General features: G+C 47.0%; 1 protein-coding gene across 3 annotated transcripts in view; it reads right to left on the minus strand.

Annotated features, from left to right (window-relative positions):
* The window catches only part of LOC121550041 (plexin-A4-like), a 415,766-nt gene extending 395,371 nt beyond the window's left edge, over positions 1-20,395 (minus strand). For all 3 annotated transcript variants that reach the window (XM_041862120.2, XM_045225661.1, XM_045225663.1), the window contains exon 1: positions 19,827-20,395. The gene's annotated coding sequence lies outside the window, so the exon portion shown is untranslated. The remainder of the gene's footprint in view (positions 1-19,826) is intronic.
* Between the last annotated feature and the right edge of the window lie 3,596 nt (positions 20,396-23,991).

Consider the following 23,991-nt stretch of genomic DNA (forward strand, 5'->3'; position numbering starts at 1 on the left):
AATGTTCTTCTTTGTGATCCGAACACCTCAAACTTCGATTTTTCTGTCCACAACACTTTTTTCCAATCTTCCTCTGTCCAGTGTCTGTGTTCTTTTGCCCATCTTAATATTTTCTTTTTATTGGCCAGTCTGAGATATGGTCAGCATCCCGGAGTCGCCTCTTCACTGTTGACGTTGAGACTGGTGTTTTGCGGGTACTATTTACTGAAGCTGCCAGTTGAGGACCTGTGAGGCATCTGTTTCTCAAACTAGACACTCTAATGTATTTGTCCTCTTGCTCAGTTGTGCACCGGGGCCTCCCACTCCTCTTTCTATTCTGGTTAGAGCCTGTTTCCGCTGTTCTGTGAAGGGAGTAGTACACAGCGTTGTACGAGATCTTCAGTTTCTTGGCAATTTCTCACATGGAATAGCCTTCATTTCTCAGAACAAGAATAGACTGACGAGTTTCAGAAGAAAGTTATTTGTTTCTGGCCATTTTGATCCTGTAATCGAACCCACAATTGCTGATGCTCCAGATACTCAACTAGTCTCAAGAAGGCCAGTTTAATTGCTTCTTTAATCAGCACAACAGTTTTCAGCTGTGCTAACATAATTGCAAAAGGGTTTTCTAATGATCATTTAGCCTTTTAAAATGATAAACTTGGAATAGCAAACACAACGTGCCATTGGAACACAGGACTGATGGTTGCTGATAATGGGCCTCTGTATGCCTATGTAGATATTCCATAAAAAATCTGCCGTTTCCAGCTACAATAGCCATTTACAACATTAACAATGTCTACACTGTATTTCTGATCAATTTGATGTTCTTTTAATGGACAAATAAAATGCTTTTCTTTAAAAAACAAGGACATTTCTAAGTGACCCCAAACTTTTGAACAGTAGTGTAATTTCATAGTGATTCCTCCATGTTTTGGAATTTAATACATGAAATGTGAAAAGCAACTTGATAGTTGATTTTACACTCCCCTATATGTGTCATGATATCACATGCACCACAGGAGGTTGGTGGCACCTTAATTGGGGAGGACGGGCTTGTGATAATGGCTGGAGCGGAATTAATGGAATGGTATCAAATACAAACACATGGTTTGATGCCATTCCATCAACTCCGTTCCAGCCATTATTATGAGCCGTCCTCCCCTCAGCAGCCTCCACTGACATGGACATAGTACAGAAACCATTATTTTTCATTTAATTACTATACCGTCAGTTGTCAGGCAATTTGGAGCATAGTGACATTGACATCAAACATGTCTACAAGAGCTACTTTGTACATTACAGCCTTCCTATACACAACGTTACCTTAAAACAAATAAAGTTACCTTAAAACACACAAAGTTACCTTAAAACACACAAAGTTGCCTTAAAACACACAAAGTTGTGGGGACAGTCAAGCCTTCCTATCCCAGTCACTCAAACGCCGGATGTCAACACCTACCTCAATGTCACATCATGTGGGCTCGTTGGAGCCCCCTAGCATGTTTCTGCAGGTGACTGGGAACTACACCTAGGAGGGGGAATGGTCATGTTGCCATGGGAACACATTTAGCTGTGTGGGCGGCTGTGGGGTTGGGGAGTTCTATGGCTGAGACATCTAATAGCCTACACCACAGCTTGCAGAAAAATGAATGCATGGAGCTGGGTGGCAAGAATTCACTGTGTATAGAAACCCATTTAGGAAGGCAGACAAATGTCTGTACAGAAGTACGTCAGTATCTAAAACGCCTCTTTCCTTTCCTTACAGAGTACACAAAGCTTTCTGTGATTCATCAACATTCCCAGAGTATCAGAGGTGAGACAGACAGACAGACAGACAGACAGACAGACAGACAGACAGAAAGACAGACAGAGACAGACAGACAGACAGGGAGACCGACAGACAGACAGACAGACAGAGAGGCAGACAGACAGACAAAGAGACAGACAGAAAGACAAACAGACAGAGATACAGACAGAGAGGCAGACAGACAAACAGACAGAAAGATAGACAGAGAGACAGACAGACAGAGTCAGACAGACAGACAGACACAGACAGTGTGCACAACTATCCACGTTCTCCCATCATCATCCCACTGGGCACACACTGGGCACAGCCGTTTCAATTAAATTATGTTGAACCAACGTGGAATAGACGTTGAACTGACGAATAGTAATTACAAAGGCAACCAACTCAATAGGGAGGAATAATGAATTAATGTGAATCTGGTTCTATTGAACTTCTACTGAGCCAGCCTTGTGTCTATAGGGCCATGAGTTTTTCCTAACCGTGAGACCTGACCAGGAAAAACTGCTGGTCCTAGTCAAATGTGCCTAGTGAGGTTTGAGTCAGTCTCCAATCCCTCATCAAAGGATATTCACCATGAGCACAGCTGCACTATAACCTAACTTCAAACCAGCAACAAATCCCACCAACAACAAGACTAGTTGACAGAAAACCAAACTCAGACCAAGAATACCATGCAGGTGAATGAAGAAGAACCACAGAGAAGAGATAGCCAAATCATCTACAGTAAGTCTAGCTGTAACAGGAACATCAATCCCACTGCTAGAACATATGTTGCCCATACAGTATGGAGCCTCCTGGGGGAGTGTTAAGTCGCACCCCATTCTGTTGCGGCTCTGCTCGCTCGGCAGGGGCTTGACGTGGTGTGTCTGAATTACCGCGGTAACACTGCATACAGATGCCCTGCTGACACCCCTGGCAACACTCAACAGACAGGAGGGAGGTGGGATGAGGGCCTGTGAAAGATGGCATCATTACCCTCTATCTCTCTCTCTCTCTCTCTCTCTCTCTCTCTCTCTCTCTCTCTCTCTCTCTCTCTCTCTCTCTCTCTCTCTCTCTCTCTCTCTCTCTCTCTCTCTCTCTCTCTCTCTCTCTCTCTCTCTCTCTCTCTCTCTCTCTCTCTCTCTCTCTCTCTCTCTCTCTCTCTCTCTCTCTCTCTCTCTCTCTCTCTGTCTTGGTATAGATGTATTTTCTCCTACTACTCGTCTGCTGTGGCCCTAGGGGTAGTGGGGTTGAAGGAGTGTTTTACTATCTTCAGCTCTTCTGAGGAGAGGGAAGGAGAGCTCCTTTTGGTGAATGCATGAAATGATGAGAAAATTGCAGAAGGTAATGTGTTTTAGAGGCTTTGCTTGATGTGGGGCTTGTAAAGGGAGCTAGCATTGAGGATTAAAGGGGATATGACGGCGTGGTTGATGCGATGGATGTTCGGAGTGGGGCTTTTATTGTATAGATCGAGAGCTTTGAGCCTATGCTTGATATGATACCCTCGATGTGTTGTAGATTGGTATCTAATGGTGTGTGTGTGTGTGTGTCTGTCTGTGTGTGTGTGTGTGTGTGTGTGTGTGTGTGTGTGTGTGTGTGTGTGTGTGTGTGTGTGTGTGTGTGTGTGTGTGTGTGTGTGTGTGTGTGTGTGTGTGTGTGTGCGTCCGTGCGTGTGTGTTTGCTCTCGTCAGGCTGATAAACACAGCATTAGGCCTAATCCTCTTGTGGACTTCAAACAGCAGCGACAGAAAATGGGAGTTGGCTGTCTGCAATTGTCTCATCATCTCACGCATCTAAAACAAAACTAATTTATTGCTTTCATTTCATGCTCCACTTGGTGCAGACTAATATAGCATCATCTGAAAACAGTTTATTTAGACTGTCAGCCATGCCTCATATGAACAGAGAACCAGAGGACAACACAACACCTCATTATGTCACACAGTGACCAATGAATGTCTCAGAAACACAACACTATTAACTCCTCATTCAGACTATGTTGACATGGATATCCATGGGCCTTTTCAGACACATTTCTTTCACATACAGAACACTTGTGAGTCCCACTGGTCAGTGAGAGAGAGGGGGTGGGGGGGATAAGAGAGAGAGAGGAACAAAGATTCTCATTAAGTGCAACGCAATGACCAATATTGATTTCTTCCCACAGAATGCACTGCTGCTAATGTACATGGTTTCTCACTGAAGGTGGAAAGTCCCTGGTGTCAGCACTCTTCCCTGCATCAATGCATAGTTTTCTATGGTACATACGAATGGTTCATTAGTTTCAAACTCCCTATTCTGACCCCCATAACCCTGAAACCGATCTCTCAGACAAGACATCATCTATACAGCCTAAACTAATACGTTGATATACAGTGTAAAACATCAAAACTCATAGCACCATCAACGCAGTCAATTCCATAACTATCTGGTCTAAGATATGAGGGACAGTACGTGCTTCTGGTAATAGCTGGTGATGCAAAAAGGAAATACTGTTGGCCGTCTCGACGCGTCAGGTTGCGAGGGGGGGTCTATCGGCCAATAGCCTGTGTCTGGTAGCCTTCGCTCAGCCCATTTGGGGTGGTGATTCCACACACACACACACACACACACACATACACACACACACAAACACACACAAACACACACACAAACACACAAACACAGCAGCAAACAGAGTCTTCCATTCAGATCAACTCCACAGACCCATCATTCAGCCTGACACTGCGGTGGCTCTGCTAGTGAGCATTCATACCGGCTAGCGGCTCACACACACACACACGCATAATTTAACATGATAGTGTGTGTGTGTCCAAACTTCCTCTTGGGCTACTGAGCAGCATTCATGTCATTGTGGAGATTTCATTCATTTCTCTGATTCGGTCTTGTCTCAAATTATTTGAACATTCATTTTTATTTGAACTACACAGCACCTTATCTCAAAAATCAAGGCTGTACTAGTGGGAGTATATCAGTTCAGGGGTGTCACAATATTGACAAGGCCATGGTCTCCAGGTCCAAATTCCAGTCACAACAGCAGCCAACAAACAGGGGGTAGTATGTCAACATTAAGTGCTTACAGGCCGATAAACGCTGCAGTTAAATTCCTATAGGATGGTGTGGATGGACAATGCCAGTAGACTCAAGGCTGCTAGCTGAGCTGGAAGGCACCAGGCCATGTTAGACTCAAGGCTGCTAGCTGAGCTGGAAGGCACCAGGCCATGTTAGACTCAAGGCTGCTAGCTGAGCTGGAAGGCACCAGGCCATGTTAGACTCAAGGCTGCTAGCTGAGCTGGAAGGCACCAGGCCATGTTAGACTCAAGGCTGCTAGCTGAGCTGGAAGGCACCAGGCCATGTTAGACTCAAGGCTGCTAGCTGAGCTGGAAGGCACCAGGCCATGTTAGACTCAAGGCTGCTAGCTGAGCTGGAAGGCACCAGGCCATGTTAGACTGAGACGACAGCTAAAGGAGTATCAAAGTGTGCTGGGAACGAAATGTTTCCCCTTGAGATGGGGTGCCCACTGTGACAGGAGGAATGAGGCGGGATGTGGCGGGATTGCACACACACACACACACACAGACACACACACACACAGGATAGAACACATACAGACACAGATGAGAATACAAACCCAGGCGAGGACACACACACACCCTCCTAACAGCAGCTAGCGCTCCAGTTACCCTGCCATCCATGGCCAGACTGGCCCAGCGGTTCAGTGGCCTGCAGGTAACCACCTACCCTCTGCCAGCTGTTCCACTTACCCTGCCATCCATGGACACACACAAATGCAAACACTTGTTCCCTCACAGGTAAACAGTTGGGCTGAGCAACAGATGAACAACAACTAGAACAGCAATACATGTGTGTGTCTTTAGTTGTAGTTTTTTTTATATACAGTACCAGTCAAAAGTTTGGACACACCTACTCATTCAAGGGTTTTTCTTTATTTTTACTATTTTCTACATTGTAGATAGATACAAATAACACATATGGAATCATGTAGTAACCAAAAAAAATTTAAACAAATCACAATATGTTTTATATTTTAGATTCTTCAAAGTAGCCACCCTTTGCCTTCATAACAGCTTTGCACATTCTTGGCATTCTTTCAACCAGCTTAATGAGGAATGCTTTTCCAACAGTCTTGAAGGAGTTCCCACATATGCTGAGCACTTGTTGGCTGCTTTTCCTTCACTCTGCGGTCCAACTCATCCCAAACCATCTCAGTTGGGTTGAGGTCGGGGGATTGTGGAGGCCAGGTCATCTGATGCAGCACTCCATCACTCTCCTTCTTGGTGAAATAGCCCTTACACAGCCTTGAGGTGTGTTTTGCCTCATTGTCCTGTTGAAAAACAAATTATAGTCCCACTAAGCGCAAACCAGATGGGATGGTGTATCGCTGCAGAATGCTGTGGTAGCCATGCTGGTTAAGTGTGCCTTGAATTCTAAATAAATCACAGACAGTGTCACCAGCAAAGCACCCCCACACCATCACACCTCTTCCTCCATGCTTCACAGTGGGAACCACACATGTGGAGATCATCCGTTCACCTACTCTGAGTCTCACAAAGACATGGCGGTTGGAACCAAAAATCTCAATTTTGGACTCATCAGACCAAAGGACAGATTTCCACCGGTCTAATGTCCATTGCTCGTGTTTCTTGGCCCAAGCAAATCTCTTCTTCTTATTGGTGTCCTTTAGTAGTGGTTTCTTTGCAGCAATTTGACCATGAAGGCCTGATTCACACAGTCTCCTCTGAACAGTTGATGTTGAGATGTGTCTGTGACTTGAACTCTGTGAAGCATTTAATTGGGCTGCAATTTCTAAGGCTGGTAACTCTAATGAACTTATCCTCTGCAGCAGAGGTAACTCTGGGTCTTCCATTCCTGTGGCAGTCATGATAGCCAGTTCTTCAAGTGCGACTACACTTGAAGAAAATATCAAAGTTCTTGAAATGTTCCTTATTGACTGACCTTCATGTCTTAAAGTAATGATGGACTGTCGTTTCTCTTTGCTTTTTTGAGCTGTTCTTGCCATAATATGGACTTGGTCTTTTACCAAATAGGGCTATCTTCTGTATACCCCCACTACCTTGTCACAACACAACTGATTGGCTCAAACGCATTAAGAAGAAGGAAAGAAATTCCACAAATGAACTTTTAAGAAGGTACACCTGCTAATTGAAATGCATTCCAGGTGACAACCTCATGAAGCTGGTTGAGAGAATGCCAAGAGTGTGCAAAGCTGTCATCAAGGCAAAGGGTGGCTATTTGAAGAATCTCAAATATAAAATATATTTTGATTTGTTTAACACGTTTTTGGTTACTACATGATTCCATATGTGTTATTTCATAGTTTTGATGTCTTCACTATTATTCTACAATGTAGAAATTTATAAAAAATAAAGAAAAACCCTTGAATAAGTAGGTGTGTCCAAACTTTTGACTGGTAGTGTATATGTATATATACATATATATATTGTCACGATCATATACAGACGGGACGGACCAAGGCGCAGTGTGATATGCGTACATGTTTATTAAATATTAACCACAACGACAAAATACAAATGAAATGAAACGTGAAGTCCAAGGCAGCACAACACAACATACCTTACACGGAACAAGATCCCACAACCCACTAGTGCCAATAGGCTGCCTAAGTATGGTCCCCAATCAGAGACAACGAGCGACAGCTGCCTCTGATTGGGAACCACACCAGCCAACATAGATCTAGACATCCTAGATCTAAACATAGCAAATACAACATAGAACATCACAATAATGAATATACACAACCTGACTCAACATATAAGCGTCCTCTGAGTCAGGGCGTGACAGTACCCCCCCCCCAAAGGTGCGGACTCCGACCGCGCCACATAAACATAACAGGGTAGAGGCCGGGTGGGCATTCCGCCTCGGAGGCGGATCCGGCTCCGGGCGTGACCACCACCTATTCTCTGCCTCCCTGTTGCGCCCCTGGTCTGGTCTGGACCTCGGCGCGCTGCTTCCCCTCTCCTTCCTCCCACAAAGTACCAAGCCCTGTCTGGACCCTGGTGTGGGAGACCCCGAACCTGGAGAGGGGCTGACGTCTGGGTCTGGACTGGAACCGCTGACTGGAGCTGGACTGGACCCCGGTGGAGCGGATTGCTCTGGCTCCGGAGTGGAGCAGCTGACCGGAGCTGAACTGGGCACCGGTGGAGCGGACTGCTCTGGCTCCGGAGTGGATCCGCTGACCGGATCTGGACTGGACCCCGGTGGAGCGGAATGCTCTGGCTCCGGAGTGGAGCAGCTGACCGGTGCCGGACCAATCAATCAATCAATCAATTTTATTTTATATAGCCCTTCTTACATCAGCTAATATCTCGAAGTGCTGTACAGAAACCCAGCCTAAAACCCCAAACAGCTAGTAATGCAGGTGTAGAAGCACGGTGGCTAGGAAAAACTCCCTAGAAAGGCGAAAACCTAGGAAGAAACCTAGAGAGGAACCAGGCTATGAGGGGTGGCCAGTCCTCTTCTGGCTGTGCCGGGTGAAGATTATAACAGAACCATGCCAAGATGTTCAAAAATGTTCATAAGTGACAAGCATGGTCAAATAATAATCAGGAATAAATCTCAGTTGGCTTTTCATAGCCGATCATTAAGAGTTGAAAACAGCAGGTCTGGGACAGGTAGGGGTTCCATAACCGCAGGCAGAACAGTTGAAACTGGAATAGCAGCAAGGCCAGGCGGACTGGGGACAGCAAGGTGTCATCATGCCCGGTAGTCCTGACGTATGGTCCTAGGGCTCAGGTTCTCAGAGAGAAAGAGAGAACGAGAGAATTAGAGAGAGCATACTTAAATTCACACAGGACACTGGATAAGACAGGAGAAGTACTCCAGGTATAACCAACTAACCCCAGCCCCCCGACACATAAACTACTGCAGCATAAATACTGGAGGCTGAGACAGGAGCGGTCCGGAGACACTGTGGCCCCATCCGAAGAAACCCCGGACAGGGCCAAACAGGAAGGATATAACCCCACCCACTCTGCCAAAGCACAGCCCCCGCACCACTAGAGGGATATCCTCAACCACCAACTTACAATCCTGAGACAAGGCCGAGTATAGCCCACAGAGGTCTCCACCACAGCACAAACCAAGGGGGGGCGCCAACGCAGACAGGAAGATCACGTCAGTAACTCAACCCACTCAAGTGACGCACCCCTCCCAGGGACGGCATGAAAGAGCACCAGCAAGCCAGTGACTCAGCCCCTGCAACAGGGTTAGAGGCAGAGAACCCCAGTGGAGAGGGGAACCGGCCCGGCAGAGACAGCAAGGGCTGTTCGTTGCTCCAGAGCCTTTCCGTTCACCTTCACACTCCTGGGCCAGACTACACTCAATCATATGACCTACTGAAGAGATAAGTCTTCAGTAAAGACTTAAAGGTTGAGACCGAGTCTGCGTCTCTCACATGGGTAGGCAGACTGTTCCATAAAAATTGAGATCTATAGGAGAAAGCCCTGCCTCCCGCTGTTTGCTTAGAAATTCTAGGGACAATTAGGAGGCCTGCGTCTTGTGACCGTAGCGTACGTATTGGTATGTACGGCAGGACCAACTCGGAAAGATAGGTAGGAGCAAGCCCATGTAACGCTTTATAGGTTAACAGTAAAACCTTGAAATCAGCCCTTGCCTTAACAGGAAGCCAGTGTAGGGAAGCTAGCACTGGAGTAATATGATCAAATTTCTTGGTTCTAGTCAGGATTCTAGCAGCCGTATTTAGCACTAACTGAAGTTTATTTAGTGCTTTATCCGGGTAGCCGGAAAATAGAGCATTGCAGTAGTCTAACCTAGAAGTAACAAATGCATGGATTAATTTTTCTGCATCATTTTTGGACAGAAAATTTCTGATTTTTGCAATGTTACGTAGATGGAAAAAAGCTGTCCTTGAAACAGTCTTGATATGTTCGTCAAAAGAGAGATCAGGGTCAAGAGTAACGCCGAGGTCCTTCACAGTTTTATTTGAGACGACTTTACAACCATCAAGATGAATTGTCAGATTTAACAGAAGATCTCTTTGTTTCTTGGGACCTAGAACAAGCATCTCTGTTTTGTCCGAGTTTAAAAGTAAAAAGTTTTCAGCCATCCACTTCCTTATGTCTGAAACACAGGCTTCTAGCGAGGGCAATTTTGGGGCTTCACCATGTTTCATTGAAATGTACAGCTGTGTGTCATCCGCATAGCAGTGAAAGTTAACATTATGTTTTCGAATAACATCCCCAAGAGGTAAAATATATAGTGAAAACAATAGTGGTCCTAAAACGGAACCTTGAGGAACACCGAAATGTACAGTTGATTTGTCGGAGGACAGACCATTCACAGAGACAAACTGATATCTTTCCGACAGGTAAGATCTAAACCAGGCCAGAACTTGTCCGTGTAGACCAATTTGGGTTTCCAGTCTCTCCAAAAGAATGTGGTGATCGATGGTGTCAAAGGCAGCACTAAGGTCTAGTAGCACGAGGACAGATGCAGAGCCTCGGTCTGACGCCATTAAAAGGTCATTTACCACCTTCACAAGTGCAGTCTCAGTGCTATGATGGGGTCTAAAACCAGACTGAAGCATTTCGTACACATTGTTTGTCTTCAGAAAGGCAGTGAGTTGCTGCGCAACAGCTTTTTCAAAAAATTTTTTGAGAGGAATGGAAGATTCGATATAGGCCGATAGTTTTTTATATTTTCCGGGTCAAGGTTTGGCTTTTTCAAGAGAGGCTTTATCACTGCCACTTTTAGTGAGTTTGGTACACATCCGGTGGATAGAGAGCTGTTTATTATGTTCAACATAGGAGGGCCAAGCACAGGAAGCAGCTCCTTCAGCAGTTTAGTAGGAATAGGATCCAGTATGCAGCTTGAAGGTTTAGAGGCCATGATTATTTTCATCATTGTGTCAAGAGATATAGTACTAAAACACTTAAGTGTCTCTCCCGATCCCAGGCCCTCGCAGAGCTGTGCAGATCCAGGACAGCTAAGCCCTGGAGGAATACGCAGATTCAAAGAGGAGTCCGTAATTTGCTTTCTAATGGTCATGATCTTTTCCTCAAAGAAGTTCATGAATTTATTACTGCTGAAGTGAAAGCCATCCTCTCTTGGGGAATGCTGCTTTTTAGTTAGCTTTGCAACAGTATCAAAAAGAAATTTTGGATTATTCTTATTTTCCTCGATTAAGTTGGAAAAGTAGGATGATCGAGCAGCAGTGAGGGCTCTTCGGTACTGCACGGTACTGTCTTTCCAAGCTAGTCGGAAGACTTCCAGTTTGGTGTGGCGCCATTTCCGTTCCAATTTCCTGGAAGCTTGCTTCAAAGCTCGGGTATTTTCTGTATACCAGGGAGCTAGTTTCTTATGACAAATGTTTTTCGTTTTTAGGGGTGCAACTGCATCTAGGGTATTGCGCAAGGTTAAATTGAGTTCCTCAGTTAAGTGGTTAACTGATTTTTGTCCTCTGACGTCCTTGGGTAGGCAGAAGGAGTCTGGAAGGGCATCAAGGAATTTTTGTGTTGTCTGAGAATTTATAGCACGACTTTTGATGCTCCTTGGTTGGGGTCTGAGCAGATTATTTGTTGCGATTGCAAACGTAATAAAATGGTGGTCCGATAGTCCAGGATTTTGTGGAAAAACATTAAGATCTACAACATTTATTCCATGGGACAAAACTAGGTCCAGAGTATGACTGTGGCAGTGAGTAGGTCCAGAGACATGTTGGACAAAACCCACTGAGTCGATGATGGCTCCGAAAGACTTTTGGAGTGGGTCTGTGGACTTCTCCATGTGAATATTAAAATCACAAAAAATTAGAATATGATCTGCTATGACTACAAGGTCTGATAGGAATTCAGGAAACTCAGAGAGGAACGCTGTATATGGCCCAGGAGGCCTGTAAACAGTAGCTATAAAAAGTGATTGAGTAGGCTGCATAGATTTCATGACTAGAAGCTCAAAAGATGAAAACGCCATTTTTTTTTTGTAAATTGAAATTTGCTATCGTAAATGTTAGCAACACCTCCGCCTTTGCGGGATGCACGGGGAATATGGTCACTAGTGTAACCAGGAGGTGAGGCCTCATTTAACACAGCAAATTCATCAGGCTTAAGCCATGTTTCAGTCAGGCCAATCACATCAAGATTATGATCAGTGATTAGTTCATTGACTATGACTGCCTTTGAAGTGAGGGATCTAACATTAAGTAACCCTATTTTGAGATGTGAGGTATCACAATCTCTTTCAATAATGGCAGGAATGGAGGAGGTCTTTATCCTAATAAGATTGCTAGGGTGAACACCGCCATGTTTAGTTTTGCCCAACCTAGGTCGAGGCACAGACACAGTCTCAATGGGTATGGCTGAGCTGACTACACTGACTATGCTATTGGCAGACTCCACTAAGCTGGCAGGTTGGCTAACAGCCTGCTGCCTGGCCTGCACCCTATTTCACTGTGGGGCTAGAGGAGTTAGAGCCCTATCTATGTTGGTAGATAAGAGGAGAGCACCCCTCCAGCTAGGATGGAGTCCGTCACTCCTCAGCAGGTCAGGCTTGGTCCTGTTTGTGGGTGAGTCCCAGAAAGAGGGCCAATTATCCACAAATGTTATCTTTTGGGAGGGGCAGAAAACAGTTTTCAACCAGCGATTGAGTGCTGAGACTCTGCTGTAGAGCTCGTCACTTCCCCTAACTGGGAGGGGGGCCAGAGACAATTACTCGATGCCGACACATCTTTCTAGCTGATTTACAAGCTGAAGCTATGTTGCACTTGGTGACCTCTGACTGTTTCATCCTAACATCGTTGGTGCCGACGTGGATAACAATATCTCTATACTCTCTACACTCGCCAGTTTTAGCTTTAGCCAGCACCATCTTTAGATTAGCCTTAACGTCGGTAGCCCTGCCCCCTGGTAAACAGTGTATGATCGCTGGGTGATTCGTTTTAAGTCTAATACTGCGGGTAATGGAGTCGCCAATGACTAGGGTTTTCAATTTGTCAGAGCTAATGGTGGGAGCCTTCGGCGTCTCAGACCCCGTAACGGGAGGAGTAGAGACAAGAGAAGACTCAGACTCAGACTCCGACTCGCTACATAATGGGGAAAACCCGGTTGAAGGTTTCTGTCGGCTGAATGAGCGACACCGGTTGAGCATTCCAACAGTATTTCCCTCCAGAAGCCATGAGAAAGTTGTCCGGCTGCGGGGACTGTGCGGGGGATTTATACTAACGTTACTGTCTGTACTTACTGGTGGCACAGACGCTGTTTCTTCCTTTCCTACACTGAAATTACCCTTGCCTAACGATTGCGTCTGAAGCTGGGCTTGTAGCACAGCTATTCTCGCCGTAAGGCGATCGTTCTCCTGTATATTATGAGTACAGCGACTGCAATTAGAAGACATCATGTTAATGTTACTACTTAGCTTCGGCTGTTGAAGATGTTGACAAACCATGTCCAGATAAAGCGTCCGGAGTGAAAAAGTTGAATAAGGGAAAAAAGTTGCGATGGAAAAAAGGAAAATAAAGTAAAATTGGCAGCTAAAACGCACAGGAAAATGACTCTTCTGTCTCGGGATAAAACGTCCGGGGTGAAAAAGTTTAACGAAAAAAGATGAGTGAGGACAAAACTAAAAAGTTGGTAAATTTGTTGAACACAGAGATTGATTAAACGGCACCAGGCACCGGTGGAACAGGCACGGGCCGTGCCGGACTGGACACCCGCACCACTGGTCTGGTGTGAGGAGCAGGCACGGGCCGGACCGGACTAGGAACACGCACCACTGGCTTGGTGTGAGGGGCAGGAACAGGCCGGGCCGGGCTGGCGACGTGCACCACTGGCTTGGTGCGAGGTACAGGAACAGGCCGGGCCGGGCTGGCGACGCGCACCACTGGCTTGGTGCGAGGGGCAGGAACAGGCCGGGCCGGGCTGGCGACGCGCACCACTGGCTTGGTGCGAGGGACAGGAACAGGCCGGACCGGGCTGGCAACGCGCACCACTAGCTTGGTGCAAGCAGCAGGGACAGGCCGGGCCGGGCTGGCGACGCGCACCACTGGCTTGGTGCGAGGGGCAGGAACAGGCCGGACCGGGCTGGCGACGCGCACCACTGGCTTGGGTGCGAGGGACAGGAACAGGCCGGACCGGGCTGGCGACGCGCACCACTGGCTTGGTGCGAGGGACAGGAATAGGCCGGACCGGGCTGGCGACGCGCACCACTGGCTTGGTGCGAGGGACAGGAACAGGCCGGACCGGGCTGGCGACACGCACCACTGGCTTAGTGCGAGGGGCAGGAACAGGCCGGACCGGGCTGGCGACACGCACCACTGGCTTGATGCGAGGAGCAGGAACGGGCCGGACCGTACTGGGAACACACACCACTGGCTTAGTGCGGGGAGCAGGAACGGGTCGGGCCGTACTGGGAACACGCACCACTGGCTTAGTGCGGGGAGCAGGAACGGGCCGGACCGGACTGGCGACACGCACCACTTGCTTGGTGCGAGGGGCAGGAACAGGCCGGGCCGGGCTGGCGACACTTGCCGGGCTGGCGACGCGCACCACTGGCTTGGTGCGAGGGGCAGGAACAGGCCGGGCCGGGCTGGCGACGCGCACCACTGGCTTGGTGCGAGGGACAGGAACAGGCCGGACCGGGCTGGCGACGCGCACCACTGGCTTGGTGCAAGGGGCAGGGACAGGCCGGGCCGGGCTGGCGACGCGCACCACTGGCTTGGTGCGAGGGGCAGGAACAGGCCGGGCCGGGCTGGCGACGCGCACCACTGGCTTGGTGCGAGGGGCAGGAACAGGCCGGACCGGGCTGGCGACGCGCACCACTGGCTTGGTGCGAGGGACAGGAACAGGCCGGACCGGGCTGGCGATGCGCACCACTGGCTTGGTGCGAGGCACCACTGGCTTAGTGCGAGGGGCAGGAACAGGCCGGACCGGGCTGGCGACGCGCACCACTGGCTTGATGCGAGGAGCAGGAACGGGCCGGACCGTACTGGGAACACACACCACTGGCTTAGTGCGGGGAGCAGGAACAGGTCGGGCCGTACTGGGAACACGCACCACTGGCTTAGTGCAGGGAGCAGGAACGGGCCGGACCGGACTGGCGACACGCACCACTTGCTTGGTGCGAGGAGCGGGAACGGGTCGGGCCGTACTGGGAACACGCACCACTGGCTTAGTGCGGGGAGCAGGAACGGGCCGGACCGGACTGGCGACACGCACCACTTGCTTGGTGCGAGGAGCGGGACTGGGTTCCTTTATAAACCCCCGCTCCTTCTGCTGCCTAACCAGCTCCTCTCGCCGTGCCTCTACACCTTCCTTCTCCCTTTTTGCCTCCTGTAGCTCCTCCCTCTGACCGAATAACTCCTGCTCCCTCTGAACCAATAGCTCCCGTAACCTGGTGGCCTCCTCTCCTAACCTGCAGATCCGCCCTTTAACGGCCTCCTGCTGCCTCGTCGTCCACACCGTGTGCCCCCCCCAAAAATGTTATTGGGGTTGCCTCTCGGGTCTCCATCGTCGGCACTGTTGGCGCCGTTTCTCCTCTCCTACCTGGGCATCCTCCTTCATCGCCTTCCGGCAACGGACGGCCTCCTCCTCCGTAATTCTCCCCCAACCGAGGAGGACATCTACTAATGTAACCTCCTGTTGAATTCCCGGCGTTTGTTCCTGAACACGCTGCTTGGTCCTCGTTTGGTGGGATCTTCTGTCACGTTCGTATATAGACGGGACGGACCAAGGCGCAGCGTGATATGCGTACATGTTTATTAAATATTACCCACAACGACAAAATAACAAATGAAACGAAACGTGAAGTCCAAGGCAGCACAACACAACATACCTTAACACGGAACAAGATCCCACAACCCACTAGTGCCAATAGGCTGCCTAAGTATGGTCCCCAATCAGAGACAACCAGCGACAGCTGCCTCTGATTGGGAACCACACCGGCCAACATAGATCTAAACATCCTAGATCTAAACATAGCAAATACAACATAGAACATCACAACAATGAATATACACACCCTGACTCAACATATAAGCGTCCTCTGAGTCAGGGCGTGACATATATATATATATATATATATATGTATATATATATTTGCAAAAAAATATATGGGGGATTGGAAGTGATGCGGACAATTACATTGATGGAAGTTGTGGTTCTAACCGCCGTGTCGTTGTGAGACTCAGTGTGGGTGAACGGATTATCTCTGCATGTGTATTTCCCACCATAAAGCATGGAGGAGGAGGTGTTATGGTGTGGGTGTGCTTTGCTGGTGACATTGTCTGTGATTTATTTAGAATTCAAGGCACACTTAACCAGCATGGCTACCACAGCATTCTGCAGCGATACGCCATCCCATCTGGTTTGGGCTTAGTGGGACTATCATTTGTTTTTAAACAGGACAATGACCCAAAACACCTCCAGGCTGTGTAAGGGCTATTTTACCAAGGAGGAGAGTGATGGAGTGCTGCATCAGATGACCTGGCCTCCACAAATCCCCTGACCTCAACCCAATAGAGATGGTTTGGGATGAGTTGGACCGCAGAGTGAAGGAAAAGCAGCCAACAAGTGCTCAGCATATGTGGGAACTCCTTCAAGACTGTTGGAAAGGCATTCCAGGTGAAGCTGGTTGAGAGAATGCCAAGAGTGTGCAAAGCTGTGGTAGTGTATGTCTACATGTTAATCTTTTTTTATGTATGTAAATCGTCAAGTAATATTGTTTGTAATGTATTTTACGTTACGTATCGGACCCCAGTAAGACTAGCTGTCCCCAATGGTGTGGGCTAATAGGGATCCAAATAATGAAAATAATACAAAAGCAATGATCATTAAAAGCTGCAACTGACTGCACTTAACTCTATGAAGTACGTATCAGAAGTGTATTAGTCTATTCAGGTACAGCACTGCACACCAACAGATTTATTCATTATCATTCATGAAGGCAATAGTCAATGGGATAGAGCAGACCCCTTACTGCAGCTCTCAGTCTCCCCGGCCCTGTTCTGACCCCTTACTGCAGCTCTCAGTCTCCCCGGCCCTGTTCTGACCCCTTACTGCAGCTCTCAGTCTCCCCGGCCCTGTTCTGACCCCTTACTGCAGCTCTCAGTCTCCCCGGCCCTGTTCTGACCCCCTTACTGCAGCTCTCAGTCTCCCCCGGCCCTGTTCTGACCCCTTACTGCAGCTCTCAGTCTCCCGGCCCTGTTCTGACCCCCTTACTGCAGCTCTCAGTCTCCCCCGGCCCTGTTCTGACCCCTTACTGCAGCTCTCAGTCTCCCCCGGCCCTGTTCTGACCCCTTACTGCAGCTCTCAGTCTCCCCGGCCCTGTTCTGTGAAGAGCTCCCTCCCTCCAGACACACTCAGCCCAGCATGATCATCCATTGGATGGAGCCTCACACTATTCACTAATACAGCCACCGAAATACATATCCAAACCTTATACCATTTCAGAGTGACCTGAAGGGAACACATAGGCTGAAGTGAATGCATATATAGTGTATAGGCTATAGTGTAATAATGTATACTACAGTATGTAGGCTATAGTGTAATAATGTATACTATAATATGTAGGCTATAGTGTAATAATTTATACCTACTATAGTGTGTAGGCTATAGTGTAATAATGTATATACCTACTATAGTGTATAGACTTTAGTGTGGTATGACTGAGCTGACCAGAGCTACTTCTCTAGTCAGTTACGCATTCTGTATGGGCTAGAGTAGCAGCTGCTGCTGGCAATGGAAGGAGGGAGCAAAACAGAGAGAGAGAGAGAGAGAGAGAGAGAGAGAGAGAGAGAGAGAGAGAGAGAGAGAGAGAGAGAGAGAGAGAGAGAGAGAGAGAGAGAGAGAGAGAGAGAGAGCGACTATGCATAGGACCTCTATGCATAGTCACTTTAACTCTACCCACATGTACATATTACCTCAATTACCTCGACTAACCAGAGCCCCTGCACATTGACTCTGTACCGGTACCTCCTGTACATAGCCTCCCTACTGTTATTTTATTTTACTGCTGATCTTTAATTATTTGCTATTTTTATTTTTTACTTATCTATTTTTTACTTAACACTTATTTAGCTTTTCTTAAAACGGTATTGTTGGTTAAGGGCTGTAAGTAAGCATTTTACTGTAAGGTCTACACCTGTTGTATTCGGCGCATGTGGCAAATACAATTTGATTTGATTTGAGAGAGAGAGAGAACAAGAGCGAGACAGAGAGACAGAGAGAGAGAGAGAGAGAGAGAGAGAGAGAGAGATTACAGCGATCCACAAAGAATTCGAAAACAAACCCAATTTTGATAAACTCCCTTATCTGTTGCCACAAGAAAAGGGCAACCAGTGAAGAACAAACACCATTGTAAATACAACCCATATTTATGTTTATTTATTTTCCCATTTGTACTTTAACTATTTGCACATTGTTACAACACTGTATATATACATAATATGACATTTGAAATGTCTTTATTATTTTGGAACTTCTGAGTGTAATGTTTACTGTTAATATTTATTTTTATTTCACTTTTGTTTACTATCTACTTCACTTGCTTTGGCAATGTTAACATACGTTTCCCATGCCAATAAAGCCCTTAAATTGAATTGAATTGAATTGAATTGAGAGAGAGAGAGAGAGAGAGAGAGAGAGAGAGAGAGAGAGAGAGAGAGAGAGAGAGAGAGAGAGAGAGAGAGAGAGAGAGAAGGTTTCTCTAAAGCTGCACTATGAGTCAAGGACCTACATCCCACTATACAGAAGGAGAGAGCGCTATGCTTTCTATGGTCGTAAGGGATAATGGTGCGGCGGTGACTGGATATTGAATAGACACACTACCAGGTAGCCTACTACACTATACGTCCCAGTGGCTGTCTGGCTGTCTGTCTGCTGTGTAGACTGGTCTATAACCACAGACTAATAAAGAAAGCTTTCAGCCTCTCTTTGATGCTAGTGCTCCCATAACACCAGACTACTGAGCTGCTCAACTCAGGATCACCTCTCCCACTACTGACTAGAAAGCCTCCTGGCACAAGCTCTGTGTGAGCCATAAGGGTTGTAGCCTTTTAGCCTGATTCCTTACACAGATTACACAGAGTTACCCTCAAGCAGCCTAGTGTTTGGAGCTAAATATTTAAGTTATTATATATGTATAAGCCACGAAGCTTCCTACCCAAGCCCAAAACCATATCGGTCATGTTCCTAGACCTAGGGCAATTGAGTGGAGACGTGCGACGCGCAGCAATGCAGCCCGCAACTTATCATCGGCGACCCTTTCCAGCTACGGAGACTGGGTATGTGCCATTTGAGGTTACAATAAATTTTTCATGATGCAACATGCGCTTTCCGCGAGTTACAGCACGCATGAAAACAGAGACACTATGCACAAGCTCCACTGTGACTCTCTGAGAGGTATCATATGAAACATCTAGTCCTACACAGTGGGATGTGAATTATTGGATGTCATTGCGCTAGGATCCACGAGATAAGAGAGTGATGGGAAAAGATCCACCTCATGTTGTGCAATAGGATGTCACATAGCATACTGCATAGCCGACTCTTGTACGAAGGTGGACCAATGTCTCTTAACACACACTGCGAAATTCTGCCACCCCGTAGGCTACATTCTCTAATATCACTTGGTCAATATCACTTGACCTATTCCAGAGTTAAGCGCGGCCAGACGCGCATACGAATTCTGGCAAGTAAATGCTCAAAATGAATGAAGCACTATGCATGCTCTCAAGCGTAAAACGGCAGAAAAACGCACCACAACTTCACATAGAATAGCATAAAAAATAAATTGTCCTATTCTATATCAGGGTGGCGATTGTGGGAAAATTGTCAGAGGTAATTTATTTAACTGAAATCGCAAACCCGCAAGGGGAAGATGGTGCAGTGTTCTCCGCGCGGCATGGCTATACCGCAGAGAACAGGTACACACGCCTTTACCTGGTGCAGAGGTATCCGCGCCACAATTCTTCAAGAAATAAAAAGATAAAGACTTAAAATCATAATCCCGTTAAATGGCCACCCTGTGACAAACCCGTCCTTACCTGTAATCGCTGCGGATATCAGTTCACAGCCGCAGTCGCATTGACACTGCGGTAACAGGCACGTTCCGATGAATCCCAACTCCTTTACTCCCAAATTACAACGAGATGAGTAAAAAATAAACGCCTTTTGATATCCTAATCCACAGGGCTGTGAGGCTTCTTTATGATTTGGTCCGTTTTAAATCCCCGGCAGCGACGTGTTAGTTAAAAAGCATGAGAATCCAGCGCGAAAGGAAATAGCAGCAGGATCCCATCAACACTCCAGATAAGCGAGTCCCTGTCCAGCCACTATGCCGCTCCGAGTGCGCTCAGACCCGGCGTGCTCGCAACACCTCCCATCCCAAACGCGGACGCACTTATGCCTTGAAAATCGCTGCACTGTAGGATTCCGCAGGAGGCTGTGTCGCGCTGTAGATCAGTGCGATGCTACCATCAGAAAGGCGTTGTGTGATGCTGCGACGAGAGCGGAGAAGAGAGAGAGGGTGCTTTTCGAGTTTGCAGCTGACAACTGAGTAACTGGGCAGGGATATGAGTGTATGGTGCTATGCCGGGGCGCAAGGAGCGACTGTCTTGTTTTACCAAGCCTTCTGACTCGCCCGCAGTGACATCTCGGATCGAGGGCTGTGATTGGGCTAATTGTAAAATGTTACTGCCAGTAATCACAGAAGCGCAGCTCGCATGATGAATGAGAGGCATACGCTGAAGCCCGCAGCCAGCGAATGTATTTTCTATGTTTATGTAATGCATTCATTCCAGCGTGAAAGAGATTTGGCTATGCCAAAGGGAATACACATGAATACAATACTGGGGGTGAAATGATCATCGGATTTAAATATCTAATCAGAGCATCATTTGAAGATGGAGATTAGGGAAATGAAATATAATTAAGACACTTGCTCTGTGTCAAGGGATTATCTTATTTTGTCGTTGATTATCTTTTTAAAGTTTCTAACAGCTAATCAAGATATTGGCTTTCAGTTGGTGTTGTGATATTAACGATTGCCTATGCAATAACATTTAAAACTAGAAAAGCCTTTTCAGTAAGACATGCTCTAAAATAATGGTATTTATTATAGCCTAACAACATTATAGCCTAGAAATTAATTGTAGGCTACATTCTTAATTTGCCTTAGCAATTGGGCATAATAGGTACATTTTCCATGATAAGGTCAACAAGCCACATTGAGATAGTCCTACAGACAAGGGGTAACATGATTCACAAAACAGTGAATTATTATTTTCCACGGTTGTGTTTTATAGGTGGGAAATTATTTGATTACAGTTATATTTGCACAGGCAAAATGGTCATTTAAGTTAAATAGCTTACCAGAATAGTCAGCAAATTTTAGGCCTACACCATTCAATCCATGATTAAAATTTACGACTGACATATTCTTTCTTATCTGTGGCCTAGGCTACTTTACATCCTACATACCTGACTGGGCAAGTTATGAAAGCTGCAACTGTGCTGCAGCTCCTCTTCTGACCGTGTGGGTTTTGTCTAGAAGGGATACAGCTTTTGTCAAAATTGACTTTTCTTAGCAGGTTTAGGAGAACTTACGCGGCAGGTTAGGATAATTAACGTAGCAGGTTAGGATAATTAGGTTAGGGTTAGGTAAAATGCAAAAAAATATATAAACAACTTTTGACGTCAATTTTACAAAAGCTGTAGACCATCTAGACATGACCCTCCCTATGCTGCTCTCACTTGACAAGGGCACCGCTCTTTGAAAAACTGCATCATAGCTCCACCTGCAGGCCAATCAAGAACTGCAGTTGGTTTTCTGCCAGTGCGCCCTTGTGCATTGTGAACCTTGATTTTGGCGTTTCAAACCTTGACATGTAGGACTACATGTTAGGCGGATACTTGACATTTTTAAGCACAATTTTAAGTTAACTGTATTTTCTTGTTTGAGATAGAGAGATAGCCAGGGTTAAGAAAATAACACAACAACAACAAAACAGCCTACCAACCTTACCTGTATCTGGTGTCCCAGTGGCTTGCCACAATTGGTCACAAGCAGGGCTGGCTCTAGCCTTTTGGGGTACCTAAACGAGATTTGGTTGGGGGGGGCAACCTCGCCACAAAACATTTTAGTGGCCCCCTCTTGATGGTGGAGAGAAAGTGTTACGTTTTAAAGTTAATTTCCTGCAGTTCTACCCATTTAGCCATGGGGTGTAGAGAAAATGTTGCAGTTTTAAAGCAAGTTTTCAGCAATTCTACATATTTTGCCATGGGGTGGAGAGGAAACTGCAATTTTATATCAAATTGAATTGAATTCATAAAATTTTGCCATAGGCAGAGACATTTTTCGAAGTTTTAAATCAAATTTCCTGCAATTCTACACATTTCGTAATGACTTATGCCATGTTAATATGATATCTGAGTGAGAATGACTAACAAAATAAATGGGGAATCCCTGGAGGTCAGAGCCCCTGGGCACTTGACCAGGCAGTCGGTATTCAGTCATGATTACTACAAGTTTAGATAACTGGCTAGACTAAAAAAAAATTTGTTTAGGTGTGACTTCATTACATCCAGGTGTTTTTATCGACACAAGATAGTTAAATGGAAAAGCACCATCATGCAATTGTCGCATGTATTTTCTATGCAAAATTTCTAAATGCAAACTTTCTAAATGTCGAAAAAAAAATCACCGGACAAGTTAATGGAAACATTGCTACAGGCACAAACACATTTAGAAATTGCACCTGGTGTATTCTACTATTTTTACTCTCAATAGTAAATCAAGACCCCGACCCCTAGTGGCCACCTAAAAACCAAGGTCATCCAACCAGTCGAAACCAATGCCCTCTAACATGGCAAGAAGGACATATGACATGGTTATAAATGAAGAGGTTTCACATGGAGCAAAATGTCAACACTGAGGAACAATGACCCTTTTATAAATCAATTCAGCCCCAATAAATCTACATTGAGTTTGTCAGAGTGTAGCCTGTATAGGCTATGTATGTACAGATGCTCAGCAGTTTAAATCGAGAGCCATTGATTGAAGCGCAGGAGGTCGGTATGGTCATCTGTTCTACTTTGCTCCTGGTGTCAACCACCACGGCTTTATCTGATTCATTCATTCAAAGATTAAAATGCACATAATAAAGACTAGCCAATCTATGGCTCTTCACTATTGAGTTACATCAACATTCTCCAGACCTCAATATTTAGATTTTGTTTCCCAGCACAGCAAATCAATAAGGAATGCAGTGGAGCGGGGTGGATGGCGTTGGTCAGGAGAAGGGACTGCATTGGAGAGGGGTGGATGACGTTGGTTAGGAGAAGGGACTGCAGTGGAGAGGGGTGGATGGCGTTGGTCAGGAGTCAGGACTGCAGTGGAGCGGGGTGGATGGTGTTGGTCAGGAGAAGGGACTGCAGTGGAGAGGCGTGGATGGCGTTGGTCAGGAGAAGGGACTGCATTGGAGAGGGGTGGATGGCGTTGGTCAGGAGAAGGGACTGCAGTGGAGAGGGGTGGATGGCGTTGGTCAGGAGTCAGGACTGCAGTTGAGCGGGGTGGATGGCGTTGGTCAGGAGAAGGGACTGCATTGGAGAGGGGTAGATGGCGTTGGTCAGGAGAAGGGACTGCAGTGGAGAGGGGTGGATAGCGTTGGTCAGGAGAAAGGACTGCAGTGGAGAGGGGTGGATGGCGTTGGTCAGGAGAAGGGACTGCAGTGGAGAGGGGTGGATGGCGTTGGTCAGGAGAAGGGACTGCAGTGGAGAGGGGTGGATGGCGTTCGTCAGGAGTCAGGACTGTAGTGGAGAGGGGTGGATGGCGTTGGTCAGAAGTCAGGACTGCAGTGGAGCGGGGTGGATGGCGTTGGTCAGGAGTCTGGACTGCAGTGGAGCGGGGTGGATGGCGTTGGTCAGGAGAAGGGACTGCGGTGGAGAGGGGTGGATGGCGTTGGTCAGGAGAAGGGACTGCAGTGGAGAGGGGTGGATGGCGTTGGTCAGGAGTCAGGACTGCAGTGGAGCGGGGTGGATGGCGTTGGTCAGGAGAAGGGACTGCGGTGGAGAGGGGTGGATGGCGTTGGTCAGGAGAAGGGACTGCAGTGGAGAGGGGTGGATGGCATTGGTCAGGAGAAGGGACTGCAGTGGAGAGGGGTGGATTCCGTTGGTCAGGAGTCAGGACTGCAGTGCAGAGTTCGGAGCAGA

This window comes from Coregonus clupeaformis, chromosome 2 (genome assembly GCF_020615455.1).
Source record: "Coregonus clupeaformis isolate EN_2021a chromosome 2, ASM2061545v1, whole genome shotgun sequence".
Classification (NCBI taxonomy): Eukaryota; Metazoa; Chordata; class Actinopteri; order Salmoniformes; family Salmonidae; genus Coregonus; species Coregonus clupeaformis.